Source organism: Macaca thibetana, chromosome 18 (assembly GCF_024542745.1).
Source record: "Macaca thibetana thibetana isolate TM-01 chromosome 18, ASM2454274v1, whole genome shotgun sequence".
Lineage (NCBI taxonomy): Eukaryota > Metazoa > Chordata > Mammalia > Primates > Cercopithecidae > Macaca > Macaca thibetana.
This window is the reverse complement of record NC_065595.1, coordinates 63091367-63110461: the sequence shown is the minus strand read 5'-3', so window position 1 is coordinate 63110461 and position 19095 is coordinate 63091367. Positions and strand designations below refer to the sequence as shown.

The following is a 19095-nucleotide window of genomic DNA, read 5'->3' as shown; positions in this document are numbered from 1 at the left end:
ATAATTTTGTCCTAATATGTCTTCAGGACAAATCCCTGAAGTGGAGTTACGAGGTCAAAGGTTGTATTCATGAGGTTACGTTTTGCTACAATAAAAAACAATTCTCAAATCTGTCACTAAATATACCAAAAATATTCCAACCCTTGGTACCTGTCCTGTGATGTTCGCTTTGCGGGAGATTCCTGCTCCACACAGTGTCTCAGAGACCCAGGCTTGGGTCCTGTGCCTGCACCATCTGGAACCCACAACCTTCACAGTCATTGCCACAGGAGAGAGACAGCCTTGGACCAAAAGTGACAAACATTATTTCTACTTATATTTTATTGGCTAGAACTAGTCACATGGCCCTGCCAAACTTCAGGAAGGTCAAGAAGTACAGTTTTTTTGTGTGTGTTTCTGGTAGGAGAAGAGAGTACAATACGGGTGAGCACTAATTATATCTATCAGAAAGCATGCATGATTTTTGCATTGGCAAAAGTCTGCCAAATGACCCTCCACAGGCTTTCCCAATAGACACCGCTAGGAGTGCCAGCAGCACTGTTGAAAGCGCCTCTTTCTCCACAGTTTCATCAATATACTCTTTTATCAAACTTTTGGGTTTTCCATTTGTAATACTCTTATTAGGAGCAATGTTGAACCTATATTTGTATTTTCTTTTCAATGAACTGTCATGTCATATCCTTCAGCATTTTGTTTTCTTTTTGTTTTTTTTTTTGAGAGGAGTTTCGCTTTGTCTCCCAGGCCGGAGTGCAATGGCGCGATCTCGGCTCACTGCAAGCTCCGCCTCCTGGGTTCACGCCATTCTCCTGCCTCAGCCTCCCGAGTAGCTGGGACTACAGGCGCCCGCCACCACGCCCGGCTAATTTTTTGTATTTTTAGTAGAGACGGGGTTTCACCGTGTTAGTCAGGATGGTCTCGATCTGCTGACCTCGTGATCCGCCCGCCTAAGCCTGCCAAAGTGTTGGGATTACAGGCGTGAGCCACCGCACCCGGCCTCCTTCAGCGTTTTTTAGATGACTATTAGCCTGAGTTGTTGGAGTTATATATTAGGGAGAATACCCCTGTGATTTTGACTTTCCTTCCTTCCTTCCTTCCTTCCTTCCTTCCTTCCTTCCTTCCTTCCTTCCTTCCTTCCTTCCTTCCTTTCTTCCTTTCCTTCTTTCTTTCCTTCCTTCTTTCTTTCTTTCTCTTTTTCTCTCTCTCTTTCTCTCTCTCTCTCTCTCTTTCTTTCTTTCTTTCTCTTTCATCTATCCTCCTGTTTCTACATATACAAAAGGTGGCATATTATATACTCACTTTGCTTTTCAAAATTCCGTAGTATATTCTGGAAATCATTCATTTTATTAAAATCTTCTTCCTTCTTTGCTAGGGTTGCATGGTAGTCTATGGGGTGATTGTACCATAATTCACTCACATGATCTTCTATGGATGAGCAGTTTATTTCCAATATTTTGCTATAGCAAATAATGCCACAACGAATAACTTGAGTCTAGTTGTTTCATACGTGGGGAGGCATATCTTCAGATAAACTCCTAGAGGTTCAATTGTTGGGTCAAAGTGTTGAAGAGGATCTGGTTTTACTAGACATTGCCACATACCCCTCCGTAGGGGCTATACCCTTTGTACTCCCACCAGCAATATATGAAAATGCTTAGCTCCTGGGTGTGCTTTTTTAAGTTCTGAACAAAGAATGTATCTTATCAGAAAGATATGAAGGCTTATAATGATACAAAGAGCTAACATTTGTTGAGCACTTTATAATATGTTCATAATTATAGTAAGCAAAGGCAAGGCGTATGTTATCTCATTAATACTTCACAGTAACTCAGTAGCTACTCTTATTATCCCTTGATGTATAGAAGAGAAAATCAAAAAAGGCATGGAAAATGTACTAGCTTAAGGTCATAAAATTTTAAATGCAGGACTGAGTGAGTAATAATTGAATCCTTGGAGTCATCTACAGTAGTACCCTCCTTTTCGGTATACCTATCTCCAGATAGGGCTAAAAGCAGTTTACACTATCTAAGGGAGATGGTGCACAGTGAAATCTCACGTTTACATATGCAAGGTAAGCATCCCAAATTCAAACATCTGAAATCCAAGATGCTCCAAAATCTGAAACTTTTTGAGCACTGACATGATGCTCAAAGGAAGTATTCACTATATCATTGTGGATTTTGGATTTTCAGATTTCGGATGCTCAACCAGTAAGAATAATGCAAATATTCCTGTCCAATTCAAAAAGATCTGAAATCCAAAACAGTCTGGTCCCAAGCATTTTGGATAAGGGATAGTCAACCTGCAGTACCAATGCTTCCAGGCACAATGTCATGAGATGGGGTGGGAGTAGCAGGGGACTGTTTGCAGATAATGACAACGGACATAATTTAGCACGTGTGTCACAGTGACAGGCACTGGTCTATGAAACACTGTTTAAGAAGGGGACCTAGGTGTTAGTGGAGACAGATCCCTGAAGACAGAACAGAAGCTGCACTGTCCCACGGAGACCAGTTAAATATTTAGTGTCCAAAGGCATTTAACTAGATTTTTATTAGTTTTGATTTTGCAGTTTTCTGTTTATGGTTTAGAGCCAGTAGCTCTTTTTTCAAGACTCAAATAGTTGTATCCTCTTGAAAGGCTCATAAGCCTAGGCCCAGCATCTATAGTACATATGAGACAATTGCCTGTTGTATGCCCTTACAGGACTGCTGTGTGGCTAAGTAAGATGACAAGGTGAAAGGACTTTCAAACTGTAGAGTGAAATATAAGTATTTATTATGAATTTATTACAGAATAGCCAATCTACTATTGTTACCATAGAGGACAGTATTATATACTCTGTGTGTGTGTGTGTGTGTGTGTGTGTGTGTGTATATATATGCACATTGTCTTTTTGTTTTTGTTTTTGTTTTTGTTTGAGATGGAGTTTTGCTCTTGCTGCCCAGGCTGGAGTGCAATGATGCAATCTCGGCTCACCACAACCTCCAACTCTCAGGTTCAAGCGATTCTCCCGCCTCAGCCTCCCAGGTACCTGGGATTACAGGCCCCCCGCCACCACGCCCTGCTAATTTTATATTTTCAGTAGAGATGGGATTTCACCATGTTGGTCAGGCTGGTCTCAAACTTCCGACCTCAGGTGATCTGCCTGCCTCAGTCTCCCAAAGTGCTGGGATTACAGGCATGAGCCACTGCACCCAGCCTCTTGTCTTATTTTCAATGGAATGACTGCCTGTAGAATCCTTTGTAATATGTATTAATTAATATTTATTAATATATGATATGTAATACTAGTTATATGTAATTAAGAAGTAATATATGTACATGCACACATATAGTATTACATATAAACACATTGTCTTATTTTTATGGAATACTAGTGTAATCTTGTTTGCTGTGCCTCATGAAGAAAATGTTTCGTACAGTGTAGTCGTTAAGAATTTAGTTCTAGATTCTGACTATTGGGTTTGAATCCTGGCCCTCCTGCTTAGTAGCCGTATGACTGTGGGCAAATTAATTGACTTCTCTGTGCCTCTCTTTCCTCATTAAAAATTGGAATGACAATAATAGTAAGGATTAAATTGTATAATTCACAATAAGGTCTTAGGACAATGTATGGCACATTGTATGCACTCAATAATTGATGATAGTACTTGTAATAGTAACAGTAGTCGTATTGGCGGAGAAAGGAGATTGAGAATGATTCCACACATGAGGGTTTGCTGGAAAGTGCAGGAAACTACAGGGTTGCTCTGCTTTGGGCATTGGTTGTCACGTCTTTGGCCCTCAACTAGGAAACATCTTTCATTTGCAAACGTGGTGTGGGACGAGCACGGGATCAGCTTAGGTAACTCCAGGGTCTTGAGTGCAACAGTGGGACACTGGGGAACCAGCCCTGGGGCCTGATGGGCCAGTGTCTCCACGTGCTTGCTTTCTCCTCAGTTTGGGAGCTTTGTTGGTTTCCATCACTTGTTCCTTTCAGACCCGAGCTGAGAGCGCCTGTTGCTGTGTGTCTTGGTGTGCAGCAGGTCCTGACCTTCCCGGCTGCTTTGCAGTGCCTCTGAAGACTATACTATTATTGCACGTTGGAAAGAATTCTGGCTTTGCTCCTAAGAGTAGGCCATTCTCTATTGCCTGGGCTATAGATCAAGGACTTCAGCATGTAGTTTGGAGTGAGAAGAGAACAGGACAACATGGTACTTAGCCACAGCAGTCCTTAAGTGGACTTTTATGTCAAGTTATCCCTATATCTCTTTATATCTTTTTTGTTGTTGTTTTTTCAAACAGTCTCGCTCTGTTGCCCAGGCTGGAGTGCAATGGCGCAATCTTGGCCCACTGCAACCTCCACCTTCCAGGGTCAAGTAATTCTCCTGCCTCCCAAGTAGCTGGAATTACAAGCGTGCACCACCATACCCTGCTAATTTTGTATTTTTTAAGTAGAGACAGGGTTTCTCCGTGTTGGTCAGGCTGGTCTCGAACTCCTGACATCAAGTGATCTGCCCGCCTTGGCCTCCCAAAGTGCTGGGATTACAGGTGTGAGCCACTGTGCCTGGCCAGATTTTTCCTTTCAAAACCAATGAGGGTAAAAAGCTATCTTAGGAAACTGAAGGCATAGTGTGGCATTAGTATTTGAGCTCTTGTGGACTTATGACTAAGTTTGGTTCGATAAAGTAGATAAAAGGAAATGAGATTTATACAATGATTGTAACCTTATCTAATATCCACTTTGATGCCATAAGCCAATGTGACCGTTTTAGGATCTTGTTGAACTTTATGTTATAAGCAGACTTATTTAGAGTTGTTCTCCTGATAATGTAGGAATCAAATACTAATGGTATCAAGTACTGGTGATATTGAATGTTTTCCTGATGTTAAAAACAGAAAGCACATAATGTGTCAAGAATTTGATATTATTCTTTTTTTTTTTTTTTTTTTTTTTTTTTTTTTTTGAGACGGAGTCTCGCTCTGTCGCCCAGGCTGGAGTGCAGTGGCCGGATCTCAGCTCACTGCAAGCTCCGCCTCCCGGGTTCACGCCATTCTCCTGCCTCAGCCTCCCGAGTAGCTGGGACTACAGGCGCCCGCCACCTCGCCCGGCTAGTTTTTTTGTATTTTTAGTAGAGACGGGGGTTTCACCATGTTAGCCAGGATGGTCTCGATCTCCTGACCTTGTGATCCGCCCGTCTCGGCCTCCCAAAGTGCTGGGATTACAGGCTTGAGCCACCGCGCCCGGCCAAATTTGATATTATTCTTAAAATTTTCACACTTTTTAAATACGTAAGATGAACAGAATAGTCACTGTGATCTTTATAAAGTATAAATATCTCATTAACAAGATGACATCCAAGGCAGTAAGATGTACATTAATGTGACTGAGCGAAGAAAAACGAAGTATAAAATCACAAGATGGGGAAAAAAAAAAGGACAGCCACATTGGCTTACACCTGTAATCCCAACAGTTTGGGAGGTTGAGGTGGGAGGATCACTTGAGGCTAGGAGTTCAAGAACAGCCTGGGCAACATCATAAGACCCTATATTTACAAAAGAATTTTTTAAAACTAGCCAGGCATGGCAGTACAAGTCCATAGTCCTAGACACTGAGGAAGCTGAGGCAGGAGGATCACTTGAGCAGGAGGTCAAGGCTACAGTGAGCTCTGATTGCACCATTGCACTCCAGCCTAGGTAACAGAGTGAGACACTGTCTCAAAAAAAAAAAAAAAAAAAAAAAAATCTACCTAGCACAAAAACCTACCATTGTGATAGTGCAACACACCATAGATTTATGAATTGAAATACTTTAGGTGCCAAAGCAAGTTAGTCAGGCATTAGTCTTTCTAATATATTTGGAATTGGATAAGCTCTTAACAAAACTCTGTGTATTATATTGATATAATATTTAAAGAACTAGACTTTGTTTTTGTTTTTGTTTTTCTTAATTTTTGAGATAATATCTCACTTTGTTGCCTAAGCTGGATTGCAGTGGCACAATCATGGCTCATTGAAGCCTCGACCTCCCAGCCTCAATCAATCTTCTCATCTCAGTGTCTTGAGTAGCTGGGACTATAGGTGCATGCCACCATGCCCAGCTAATTTTTTTTTTTTTTTTTTTTTTTTTTTTTTTTTTTTTTTTTTTTTTTTTTTTGGTGAGGGAGACAGGGTTTTCCCATGTTGCCCAGGCTGGTCTTGAACTCCTGGGCTCAGGCGATCCTCCCGGGTCTGCCTCCCAAAGTCCTGGGATTACAGTTGTGAGCCACTGCGCCTGGCCTAGAAAAACAAATTTTTTTTTTTTTTTTTTTTTTTTTTTGAGACGGAGTCTCGCTCTGTCGCCAGGGCTGGAGCGCAGTGGCCGGATCTCAGCTCACTGCAAGCTCCGCCTCCCGGGTTTACGCCATTCTCCTGCCTCAGCCTCCTGTGTAGCTGGGACTACAGGCGCCCGCCACCTCGCCCGGCTAGTTTTTTGTATTTTTTTTAGTAGAGACGGGGTTTCACCGTGTTCGCCAGGATGGTCTCGATCTCCTGACCTCGTGATCCGCCCGTCTCGGCCTCCCAAAGTGCTGGGATTACAGGCTTGAGCCACCGCGCCCGGCCGAAAAACATTTTTAAAAGAGCAAAATCATAGATATAGAAAAGTGCTACCAGGAGCAAAGTGTGGCTCCTTTACCAAACAAACTAAACATATTTCTAGAAGGCAAACAAGAGGAGAGCCTCAGATGGAGACTTTTCTAGGGATTTGCACTTATTTTATATTACCAGATTGTCGGTCTTAAAATTACAAAGAAATGAAATTCCTTGATCAGCCTTTGCCCCTTTCTTGCTCACTCACTATCTCTGTAAATATCCATAAATATACACTGCAAAATCTTACAACAATCAAAAGGATGGGGTATCACTGTTACCTATTGGGTAATCAGGGACATCCAGCGGTTCATTTTGTGATAGTTCAGTTTTGTTCTTAGGAAAAGATTGGGTGTCCTTAGAAAGACATATGAACTCATTTAAGATATGTAAAAGTGGCCAGGTGCAGTGGCTCATGCCTTTAATCCCAGCACTTTGGGATGCCAAGGCGGGCGGATCACGAGGTCGGGAGATCGAGACCATCCTGGCCAACATGGTGAAACCCTGTCTCTATTGAAAATACAAAAATTAGCCGGGTGTGGTGGCGTGCACCTGTAGTCCCATCTGCTCGAGAGGCTGAGGCAGGAGAATCATTTGAAGCTGTGAGGCGGAGGTTTCAGTGAGCGGAGATCGTGCCACTGCACTCCAGCCTGGCGACAAAGCAAGACCCCATCTCAAAAAAAAAAAGAAAAAGAAAAAGAAAATTTAAAAGTGGCCAGGCGTGGTTGCTCACGCCTGTAATCCCAACACTTTGGGAGGCCAAGGCAGGTGAATCTGAGGTCAGGAGTTCAAGACCAGCCTGGTCAACATAGAGTAACCCCGTCCCTACTAAAAAAAATACAAAATTTAGCCATGCATTGTGGCGTGCGTCTGTAGCCCCAGCTCCTCGGGAGGCTGAAGCAGGAGAATCACTTGAACCTGGGAGGTGGAGGTTACAGTGAGCCGAGATAGCGCCACTGCACTGCAGACTAGAAGACAGAGCGAGACTCTGTCTCAAAAATAAACCAACAAAACTTATATACAAAAGAATAATTGAAAACAAATTCTATTGAACTGGGTACTGTATAGGGTCTGGACTCAGAAATAGTGAGGACACAGGTTCTTATCTCTTGGGGAGACAGAAATCTATAATCCATGAATGAAAGGTGTGAGAGACAGCCTTTAAAGGCTAAGAGAGCATGAGGACAAAGCAGATAACCCAGGAAGGCTTCACAGGAGAGGTGACAGCATACCCGAAGGATGATGGGAGTTGGCCAGGTAAAGAAAGGGAGGATGGAAACCCCAAGCAGAGGGGCTGCATGTGTCAAGTCAGGGAAACAGGACCATACGCATATTTGAGAAAAGAGCAAAAAGTGTGTGGGGAGAGAATAGGAAGAGGCAGAAGATAAAGGGCCCAACTGTTGAAATCCCAACAAGGAATTTGGACTTCATTCTGTAGGAAATGAGGAGCCATTTAGATCTGTAAGCCAGTGAATGAAGTAGTGAGTTTCTTTCTTCAAAATACAACTCAGAAGGCATTTCGAAGAGTGAATTAGGAAGGGTTTGGATTATGGGCAGAAAATCCAGTGATTATTGAGGAAGGGCTGTCAAGACCAAGTCATCCATGGAATGAGGAGATTGAATTCGTGGAATTCCTGACTATTTAAACATAGTTATGAGGGGAAGAATGGGGGCTTACAAACTGGATATTGCCAGTGTCTTTCTTTTTGAAGATTAGAATTCAAAGTAAGGGGGTTACATTCCAAGAGTTGGGTTAAACATAAGGAAGTTGTTAGCAAGTAACTGATTGCAAGACAGAGATGGTGACCATCTGCTGGTGAGTAGTCTCATTAAAGTACATCCCCAGCAGCTTCCCTGGTCCCCAGGAGGTTGTCCTCAGCTAGTCACAATAGAAGTCACCACACCGACGGCTGTAAGAATGAATGAATCAGTTGGCCAAGAAGGTAGAGCTCCTATTTGCTGACAAAAAAATGGCACAGACAACCAGACTCTTGACTGGTTTGTATATGAAACTTTCTGTGGTCAGTAGGAGAGAACATTTAGGCATTTCATGTATCTTCTATTGTAGTGATTTCTACATTTATTATACATACTCCTTACGTCATTCCAAACCCTGCTCTAACAGGAGCCAGGAAAAATGTGTCTTTTCTAATGGTATCCAACACGCCTCGTGTATGTCAGATAATAAAGTTAGAAAATTTGCTCTGCTTAAAATATTGGATGTCATTGAGTTGAAATATCAATTAGGAAATTTAATGTTTGGTAAAGATGAGAATTACTTTGTTCACCCTCAAATAAATTCATCTGTACAAATACATGACAGGGAGAGTCCTTCAGTCGTTCAGAGACCAAGATCATTATGTAAGAACATGGTATCTTTCCAATTACCTCATCTCATGTGGTTGACTATAACAGCATAATTTAAATTAATAATCCATGAACCAGTTTGTATTAAAATCATAAAGTGTATCTTAAAAGGACATAAATTAAGCAGATTCATATAGAAATGAAGACAATATTCTCAATATAATTTATATCTATCTGGATTTTATTCTTATAATGTCAGGGCATTACACATAAATAAGAAATTGAAAACTTGGGGAATCAAAAGCAAGATGATAAAGCAGTGATAAGTCAAGTCAGGACGGAAAGTCCAAAAATGTCTTTTAACCTTTAGGTAAACAAAGAAGGAAAGGAAGATCAAAGTTTTCAGCTACAGAAAAGGATCTCATTTGAATAGCAATAAATACAAAGTCACTTTTTTCTTCAGAGTACATTATAAATAAAACATTATATATACAAAAAAGATTCACTGTTTAATTAACTTGATTTTTTCATTAATATATGCAAAAAATTATACAAATTTATATTGGGGGGGATGTTCAAAGCTAACTTATTTTAAAGAAAAAAATCTGTCTAATACTCATCCAGTCACATTGTCCAAATTTCTCATGTATTCCTCCAGATATTTTCTATGCACATCTAAAGAAATGGAATAACATACATAATATATATATATAAACAAAATTACTCTAATATGCTCTGTAAATTGCTCTTTTTACTTGACATTGTATCTTTAGCATCTATCTATATTGGTAAATATAAAGTTACCTTCTTTTTAATGTCTTCACAAAATTCTGTTTTCATGCATGGCCATAGTTATTTAACTATTCCTTTACTTATGGAAATTCAAGTAGTATTCAGTATTTTTAGAGCTTACATTCTTAAACTGACTCCATGAATGGACTTTAGAGGGTCTCTTAAACCATTTGAAATTATAATAAAAATGTATATATGTGTGCATATGTGAATTACCTCTGGAGAAGAGTGTCTATAGCTTTCAGCACATTATCTGAAATCACAAGGAATCACAAAATGTAAAGGAACTTCATTACAGAATTTGTAGAACTGCAATTTCAGTGAAACTTTAGAAAACAGGATTGAGTACAATGACAGAATAGTGTTTCTCAACTTTAAAAAAATCCAAGCTACGTTTTTATATACTGTACATACACATACATAATGATCCCTGGCAGAAAGCACCACCTTCCACTCTTAATTCTGATAAATTCCCCTAAGGGAAGCATGCAAAGCACTCCCCATCCCTATCTATTCAACTTGATCTTCAGTTTAGGCCTTTTTTTTTTTTTTTCTTTGAGACAAAGTCTTGCTCTGTCACCAGGCTGGAGTGCAGTGGCGTGATCTCAGCACACTGCAACCTCTGCCTCCCGGGTTCAAGCGATTCTCTTGCCTCAGCCTCCAGAGTAGCTGGGACTACAGGAGCCTGCCACCATGCCCAGCTGATTTTTTTCTTTGGTATTTTTAGTAGAGAGGGGGTTTCACCATGTTGGCCAGGATGGTCTCGATCTCTTGACCTCGTGATTCGCTCGCCTTGGCCTCCCAAAGTGCTGAGATTATAGGCATGAGCCACCATGCCCGGCCCAGTTTAGGCTTTGATGGTACCTAGAGTAGGTAGAAGCAGACTTTAAAGCCCAAAACTTGCCCAAGGCATAGCCTAATAGGAGAATTGTATCCCATAAACCTGGCATCCCAAAAAGATTATACCCTAAAGGTAAAGATGAACTAGAAGGTAGTCATCACCATATGATCCACTCCCCATCTCAACTCAAAACACAAAAACAAAACCTTGTCATATGCTAAAATTGGGGATTATCCATTCATGAGAAGTTGTAACCATGAGCTTTCATTCAAACCTCAGCCCAAATTTACATCACCTGAGTGGTCCAAAAAACTTCAAGCCATGAATGATATATTTCAAATGGTAATCCTCTACAGAAAAAAAAAAAGACTATTTTTCTAGGCCACATACAACCTTCCAAAATAAGCTCCCAAGGAAAGTAATCTTCTCACTGTCAAAAATAACCAAGCACACAAGGAAACAAGGCATCATAAATAAGACAAAAGACCCACCAAGGATCAAAACGTTGGATTATAAGAATTAGGCTAGGCGTGATGGCTCACATCTGTAATCATAGCACTTTGGGAGGTTGAGGCGGGTGGATCACTTGAGGTCAGGAGTTTGAGACCAGCCTGCCCAACCTGGTGAAACCCCATCTCTACCAAAAATACAAAAATTAGCTGGGCGTGGTGGCAGGTGCCTGTAATCCCAGCTATTTGGGAGGCTGAGGCAGGAGAATCGCTTGAACCCGGGAGGTTCAAGTGAACAGAGATGGGTCCACTGCACTCCAGCCTGGGCAACAAGAGCAAAATTCCATCTCAAAAAAAAAAAAAAAAAAAGAAGAAGAAGAAAAGAAAAGAAAAAATATTTTTCCAGAATGAAGACAAAATAAAGACACCCTCAAATGAAGACTACAGACCACTGCTAAAGGAAATTACAAATGATTTATTTTATGTAGAAGAAAAATGATCCCTGATGGAAGATCTGAGATGCAGGAAGAATGAACAGCAATACAGTGGTTAATAATTAGGAAAAGACGCATGGGCATTGATAGTGTAAAACAAAGATAACAACATCTTGTGAGGCCAGGCACAGTGGCTCATGCCTGTAACCCCATCTCTTGGCGAAGCCAAGGTGGGAGGATCACTTGAGCCAGGAGTTGGAGGCCAGCTTGGGCAACATAGTGAGACCCTGCCTCTACAAAAAATAAAAAAATTAGGTGTGGTGATACACACATGTGGTCCCAGCTACTCAGAAGGCTGAGGTAAGATGATCCCTTGAGCCTGGAAGGCCGAGGTTGCAATGAACTAAGATCATGCCACTTGTACTCCACAGAGCAAGACCTCGTCTTGAAAAAATAAAATACAAATAAAAAATAACATCTTGTGAATTATTTAATTTAATTTATTTACTTATTTGAGACAGGATCTTGCCTTGTTGCCCAGGCTGGAGTACAGCGGTACAATCACGGCTCACTGCAGTCCCTACCTCTCAGGCTCAACCAATTCTCCCGCCTCAGCCTCTGGAGGAGCTGGGACTACAGGCACACGCTACCATGCCCAGCTAATATTTTTACTATTTGTAGAGTCAGGGTCTCACTATGTTGCCCAGGCTGGTCTTGAACTCCTGAGCTCAAGTGATCCTCCTGCCTCAGCTTCCCAAAGTGCTAAGATTACAGACATGAGCCACCACAACTGTCCAGAATATTTTTTTAAAAGACAGAATTAAAAATACATATAACCCAGTAAAAGTCGGGAGTTAAAGTGTTTTAAGTACCTTGTATTTTCTAAGAAGAGGTTAAGGGTATTGATTAAGTCTAGATATTAGTAAGTTAAATATGTGGATTAAAATTTCTAGGCTAACTCCTAAAATCATATAAAAAAAGTCAGCCAGGCATGGTGGCTCACGCCTGTAATTCCAGCACTTTGGGAGGCCAAGATGGTCAGATCACCTAGGTCAGGAGTTTGAGGCTAGCCTGACCAACATGGTGAAACCCCATCTCTACTCAATAAATAAATAAATAAATAAATAAATAAATAAATAAAAAGTAGCCGGGCATGATGGCATATGCCTGTAATCCCAGCTACTCAGGAGGCTGAGGCAGGAGAATGGCTTGAACCCAGGAGGCAGAAGATGCAGCGAGCCAAGATCACACCACTGCACTTTCCAGCCTAGGCAACAGAGTGAGATTCTGTCTCAAAAAAAAAAAAAAAAAAAAGAATATTAACAGAAGGCCAGGCACAATGGCTCACGCCTGTAATCCCACCACTTTGGGAGGCCAAGGCGGTGGACCACTTGAGGTCAGGAGTTGGAGACCAGCCTGGCCAACATGGTGAAAGCCCGTCTCTACTAAAAATACAAAAATTAGCTGGGTGTGGTGAGCGCCTGTAATCCCAGCTACTCAGGAGACTGTGGCAGGACAATGACTGGAACCCGGGAGGTGGGAGTTTGCAGTGAGCCAAGATCGTCCCATTGCACTCCAGCCTTGACGACAGAGTGAGACAAGAAAGAGAGAGAGAGAGGGAGGGAGGGAGGGAGGAAGGAAGAAGAAAGCAAAGAAAGGAAAGCAAAGAAAGAAAGGAGGGAGGGAAGGAAATAGCAGAGGGATTAATTAGACAGGCAGTTCCAGTTACTTGAGAGGTTAAGGCAGGAGGGCCACTTGAGCTTAGGAGTTTGAGGTTGCAATGAGATATGCTCACATCACTGCACTACAGCCTGGGCAACAGAGGAAGGCCCCATCTCTAAAATATATATATATAGCAGAGAAAGAAGGAATGCCCCTCAAGTAAATATTATATTACAAGACAAACTACTATATGTTTTTTCAAATTACAAAAACTATCTGCTCTTCACTTTCTTCCTCCTCAAGATTCTGACACGCCCACCCGTTGGAGAAGCATCCGGATAGCATGTAGGACTGTGGAGTGTGGGAGAAGAACAGGAAAGATGGGGGATAAGAAAGCAAATATATATATATATATATATATATAAAAAATTCCTCTACCTCACGGATCTGTACGAAGGAAACAGACAACACGCTGGACTGAACAAATTCACTCACTGCATTTGCCTGCCTGGGACTCGGTCAGTGCCTTCCCTGAGCTCAGAAGCCTATAAACTTCTCCAATCTGTTCTTCTCAAGAGCACTGTATTAGTAATCACACACCAGAAACAACTGACAAAAAATTACTAGCACTAGGCCAGGTGTGGTGGCTCACTCCTGTAATCTTAGCACTTTGGGAGGCCAAGGCAGGAGGATCACTTAAGCTCAGGAGTTCAAGACCACTCTGGGCAACATAGTGAACCCTCATCTCTATTAAAAAAAAAAAAATTACTAGCACTAATAAAATATTAGCAGTACTTTCATGAGACCATGTAATTCTTTCAGGTACATTGTTAATGATCTTATTGAAATATGACTCATATGTCATACAATCCACCTGTTTCAAGTGTACAATTCAGCGATTTTTTTTTCGTGTGCTCACAGAGTTGTACAACCATCACCACAGTCTTAGCTTCAAATATTTTCTTTTCTTTTTTTTTTGTGAGACGGAGTCTCGCTCTATCGCCCAGGCTGGAGTACAGTGGCGTGATCTCAGTTCACTGCAACCTCCGCCCTCCCGGGTTCAAACGATTCTCCTACCTCAGCCTCCTGAGTAGCTGGGATTCCAGGTGCACACCACCACGCCTGGCTAATTTTTGTATTTTTAGTAGAGACAAGATTTTTCCATGTTGGGCAGGCTGGTCTCGAACTACTGACCTCAAGTGATCCGCCTACCTCCACCTCCCATAGTACTGGGATTATAGCCATGAGCTACTATATCCAGCCTTCTTTGCTTTGCTCTTTTATTTTTTTGACAGGGTCTTGCTCTGTCACCCAGCAGGGTGAAGTGCAGTGGCGTGATCTCAGCTCACTGAAGCCTTGACCTCCCAGACTCAAATGATCCTCCCACCTCAGCCTCCCAAGTACCTGGGACTACAGACACCCATCACCATGTCCAGCTAATTTTTGTATTTTTTGTAGAGACTGGGTTTCGCCATGTTGCCCAGGCTTGTCTTAAATTCCTGTGTTTAAGGAATCCTCCTACCTCGGCCTCCCAAAGTGCTAGGATTACAGATGTGAGCCACCATTCCTGATCTTTTTTTATTTTTTGAGACTGGGTCTCACTCTGTAGCCCAGGCTGGAGTGCACTGGCACAATCATTTCTCATTGTAGCCTCAATGAGAAATTGAGGCTAAAGTGATCCTCAGGCTAAAGTGATCCTCCCACCTCAGCCCCCCAAGTAGCTGGCACCACAGGCATGTGCCACCACGCTGGGCTAATTTTTTTATTTTGTAGAGATGGGTCTCCCTATGTTGTCCAGGCTGGTCTTGAATTCCTCTGCTGAAATGATCCTTCTGTCTCAGCCTCCTAAAATGCTGGGATTACAGGTGTGAGCCATGGCTCCCAGCCACGGCCATTTTCATCTCCCACAAACCTAGGCAACCACAAATCTACTTTCCGTCCCTCGGAATTAATTTATGCTTTTGGAAAACGAATACATGTAGGCATGCGTGAACAGAGATTTGATCATATCCTTTGAAAAAACGATTCAACTGCCTGGGTCAGGGGAGGTTAGCTCAACAGTGGTAGTTCCAGGAATTAGTGATGTGCCAGAAATTAAGAACTCAGGTTGAGAACAGTGATAGTTGCACTGTGTTAAGATGAAATTGACATTTATGATTTCCTTTTTTTTTTTCCTTTTACAAATGCTTTCTGAACTAACATGATGTACTAATCTCTAAGAAAAGTAGGCCTACTTGTCTCTCACTTAGATTGCAATCATAAAGGTCTAATTTTTCTGTAAAAACATTACTCTTCTTAGATTACAACATATTCGTAAACAAAACCCCAAAAAAGGCATGCTTTGGGTTTAACTGCCTTAAAACAAGTTGTTTTCTATTGTGAATGCTTGAAGTTGTCCGACATCTAATCTTCTCGAAAACAATTTGCTAATTTCGCCTATGATTGTTTTCTGTTTGGGGCATTGTGTGAGTGGTGCCTCTTTGAAGAACTTCACACACACAGGAAGCAGCTCCACTGCAAGGTGATTCACTTGAGAAGGTCCCTCCTTCCCTCCATTACCTTCCCAGCCCCCGCAAACACACACACAACCTGACACAGGGTGGGAGGACAGAAACTGCCGTGCAACTGCAAAGAGATCTTGGCCACCAAAGCAAATAGGTGGAATGTATCCATACCTGATACAACTTTCCAAATAGTCATAGAATTTGGCAGTCGTAACATCACTAGGCATACAATGACTAGGGCTTCGTTTCGATGAAGGGGACTGTGAAGCCGGCTCGGGAGAGAGGAATGAGGGACCATCTCCTTAGAGAAGTGGGTCGGTAGAAATCATTTCTTATACTTGGCAGGGGTGGAGGACAGGCTCCCTGAGTCACGACTCAGGCGTTTAGGGACCTGTGGCTTGGGTTTTTCCCCTTCTGCATATTCTGTGTGTGGTAGGTAGACTTTGCTTCTGGGAGCATCTGTGGGAGGCCACTATTTTTGGTTCTTATGAGAGGCGGGAGGAGCATTCAGTGAGTACTACTTGGGTGGGTCTTAGTGGTCTATTTCTTGGAGTTTAGATTATTTCTTTTTATTTATTTATTTTTTTTTCGAGACGGAGTCTCGCTCTGTCGCCCAGGCTGCAGTGCAGTGGCGCAATCTCAGCTCACTGCAAGCTCCGCCTCCTGGGTTCACGCCATTCTCCCGCCTCAGCCTCCGAGTAACTGGGACTACAGGCGCCCACCACCACGCCCAGCTAGTGTTTTGTATTTTTTAGTAGAGACGGGGTTTCACCGTGTTAGCCAGGATGGTCTCGATCTCCTGACCTCGTGATCCGCCTGCCTCGGCCTCCCAAAGTGCTGGGATTACAGGCGTGAGCCACCGCCCCCGGCGGAGTTTAGATTATTAGCTTGCTCTGGAAATTTCCCTTGGATGCATATGGCCTAGCTCAGATGTGATATGATCAAACCTTCCCTGTAGTTAAGCAGAAAAAAAACAAAATAAATTTGAATTTAAAAGGGGATGAGTATGCTCAGTCTGTTTTCCCTATTCTTTATCATGACTTTTGGGGATGTCTTGAATCTTAAAAAATTAATCTTGCAATGGGGAAAAGTAAGGAGGCTTTTCCTTCCTAAGAAGGGTAATGCTTAACATTTGTGGGATTCGGGTGATAAGTTTGCTACAAAACGGCTCCTACAGTTCAGAGAAAATGACACGGCAGAAATGAGCTGCCAGCAGGGCCAGGCTGTCGGCTTTGAAATTCCAGAGGCCTGCCCAGCCCTTTCGGTTTCCTGGAATGCTTTCATTCAGTCGTCATGTGGTAGGTGAGGAAACACCCTGCAACATCAGTGGTGAGCTGGAAGAATACCTCATCTGCCGTCAGGGGACAGAGGCCCAGGGCGACAGGCACACATCCCCGCCTGTGCTCAGCGGTACAGTCAACGGACCGCGGGGCCGGGGCACGCAGGCTCGCCCAGCAGCCGTGTCAGACCTGTGTGCACAAACTGACGGTTCACGCCCAGGTCACAGACGCCCGCTGTCTCCTGGCCAGAGGTTGACGCACAGGCCAACTGTTGGACAGGCTCATGCTCTGTGTCATGAGAAAGGTGGAGCAGAGGTGACTCAGGGAAAGGCTGCTTTCCCCTAACACTGGCATTTGATTAATCTCATCTCAAATGCTGTCACTCACCCAGAAAGGGCCTAAATGTGCCTTACTTCCGCTGCTGGAGCGGTGGAATGTGTCGGCAGCTGTCGGGATGATGTGGAAGCCCAGCGCGAGGAGGGAGGAAAAGTACCAGATCCCACTGAACCGGTCCGAGGAATGCAGGCAGGAGGGGAAACAGGCATCCGCACCGGGACTGGCCACATCCTAAGGCTGGAGGCTACCCTGCTGCAAAATGGCCCATTAGTAGGGAAGCAACGGGAAAAGCATTTTCTAGGGGGGGGTTTACTTTTTTTTTTTTTTTGAGACGGAGTCTCGCTCTGTCACCCAGGCTGGGGTGCAGTAGTGTGATCTCCGCTCACTGAAAGCTCCGCCTCCAGGGTTCAAGCGATTCTCCTGCCTCAGCCTCCTGAGTAACTGGGATTACAGGCATGCTTCACCACTCCCAGCTAATTTTTGTGGCTGGAAGGGCAGACCTCACTCATGTTTTCAAAAGTGAGTATCTTTCCACTAGCCAAGTTAGGATTGCCTCTGGCAAGCAAGAAATTGGGGAAAGATGAAAGAAAATAGCCGCCTTCTGCTTGCCCCAGGCTGGACAGCGGTGTGGCAGCACATGGCTCTCAGCCTGGACTTGGAAGCCGAATTCCGGACTCTTCCTTCTCCCACATTCCCCAGGGGGCAGAGCCAGTCTTTGAGAGAATAACTTTCCCCATCATTCCCGGATCCCAAGCCAACCATGAATCGTGAAATAATCAGTTTAGGCCGGGCGCGGTGGCTCACGCCTGTAATCCCAGCACTTGGGGAGGCCGAGGCAGGCGGATCGCAAGGTCAGGAGATCGAGACTAATGAGTTTGCAAGTGAGCTGAGATCACACCACTGCACTCCAGCCTGGACAACAGAGCGAGACTCCATCTCAAAAAAAAAAAGAAAGAACCAGCTTAATTGTAGAGTGAGTGGGAACACACACAGCCAATATACACATATACTACCCATACGCACATCAGAGGATCCACAGGTACCCTCTGTTGGCAAAAAAGCAGCCCAGGTCACTTTTAACTTCTGTATTTATTTTGTAGAGACAGGGTCTCACTCTGTCACCCAAACTGGAGTGCAGTGGTTTAATCACGGCTCACTGCAGCCTCAACCTCCTGAACTCAAGCAATCCTTACACCTCAGCCTCCCTACTAGCTGGGATTACAGGTATGCCACCATGCCCAGCTAATTTTTTTTATTTTCACTTTTTGCAGAGACGTGTTGAAAGAAAAACCTTAGCCAAATTAAGTTTAACACAGTTTAATTGAGCAAAGAATGCTTTGCCAATCAGGCAGCCTCCCAAGCCAGAGTAGCTCAGAGAGACTCCAGGGCAGCCACACAGTGGAAGATCTATAGACAGAAAAAGGAAAGTAACATAGAAAACAGAAGTGAGGTATAGAGACAATTGGATTGGCTACAGCTTGGCGTTTGCCTTATTTGAACACGGTTTGAACAGTTGGCCCTCTTTGATTGGCCAAAACACTCTGATTGGCACAAGAGTAGGTTACAGTGGGTTTATACCTCCATTTAGGTTGTATATAGTTCACTATGTACAGAGAAACCTCTAAGTTGAACTTTATGTAAGGAGGCCACATTAGGCTAAACTTGATTTAACAGACAAGGTCTCACTATGTTGCTCAGACTGGTCTCAAACTCCTGACCTCAAGCAATCTTCCTGCTTCAGCTTTGATGAACCTCAGGAGGGGAGGTCATTAGCAGAACCTAAGATGGACTGAATCTCTTGTGCGGGTGAACTCTTGTATAGGATCCCTATATGTGAAGCCTGGAAGATAATACCAGGGCGGGCATAGTAATCATAGCTAT

The 19095-nt window shown here is 43.1% G+C and overlaps 1 protein-coding gene and 1 long non-coding RNA gene across 20 annotated transcripts in view; one reads left to right on the top strand and one right to left on the bottom strand.

Annotated features, from left to right (window-relative positions):
* The window catches only part of DLGAP1 (DLG associated protein 1), a 959039-nt gene that overhangs the window by 815353 nt on the left and 124591 nt on the right, over positions 1-19095 (top strand). The gene's annotated exons all lie outside the window — the stretch shown is intronic.
* Positions 9486-19095, bottom strand: part of LOC126941178 (uncharacterized) — a 28950-nt gene continuing 19340 nt past the window's right edge. For 2 of the 3 annotated variants that reach the window (XR_007721117.1, XR_007721118.1), the window contains exon 2: positions 16158-17463. This is a non-coding gene — a long non-coding RNA (uncharacterized LOC126941178). Of the gene's footprint in view, positions 10573-16157; positions 17464-19095 lie in introns of those variants that run through there. The other variant, XR_007721119.1, reaches the window with a different exon arrangement.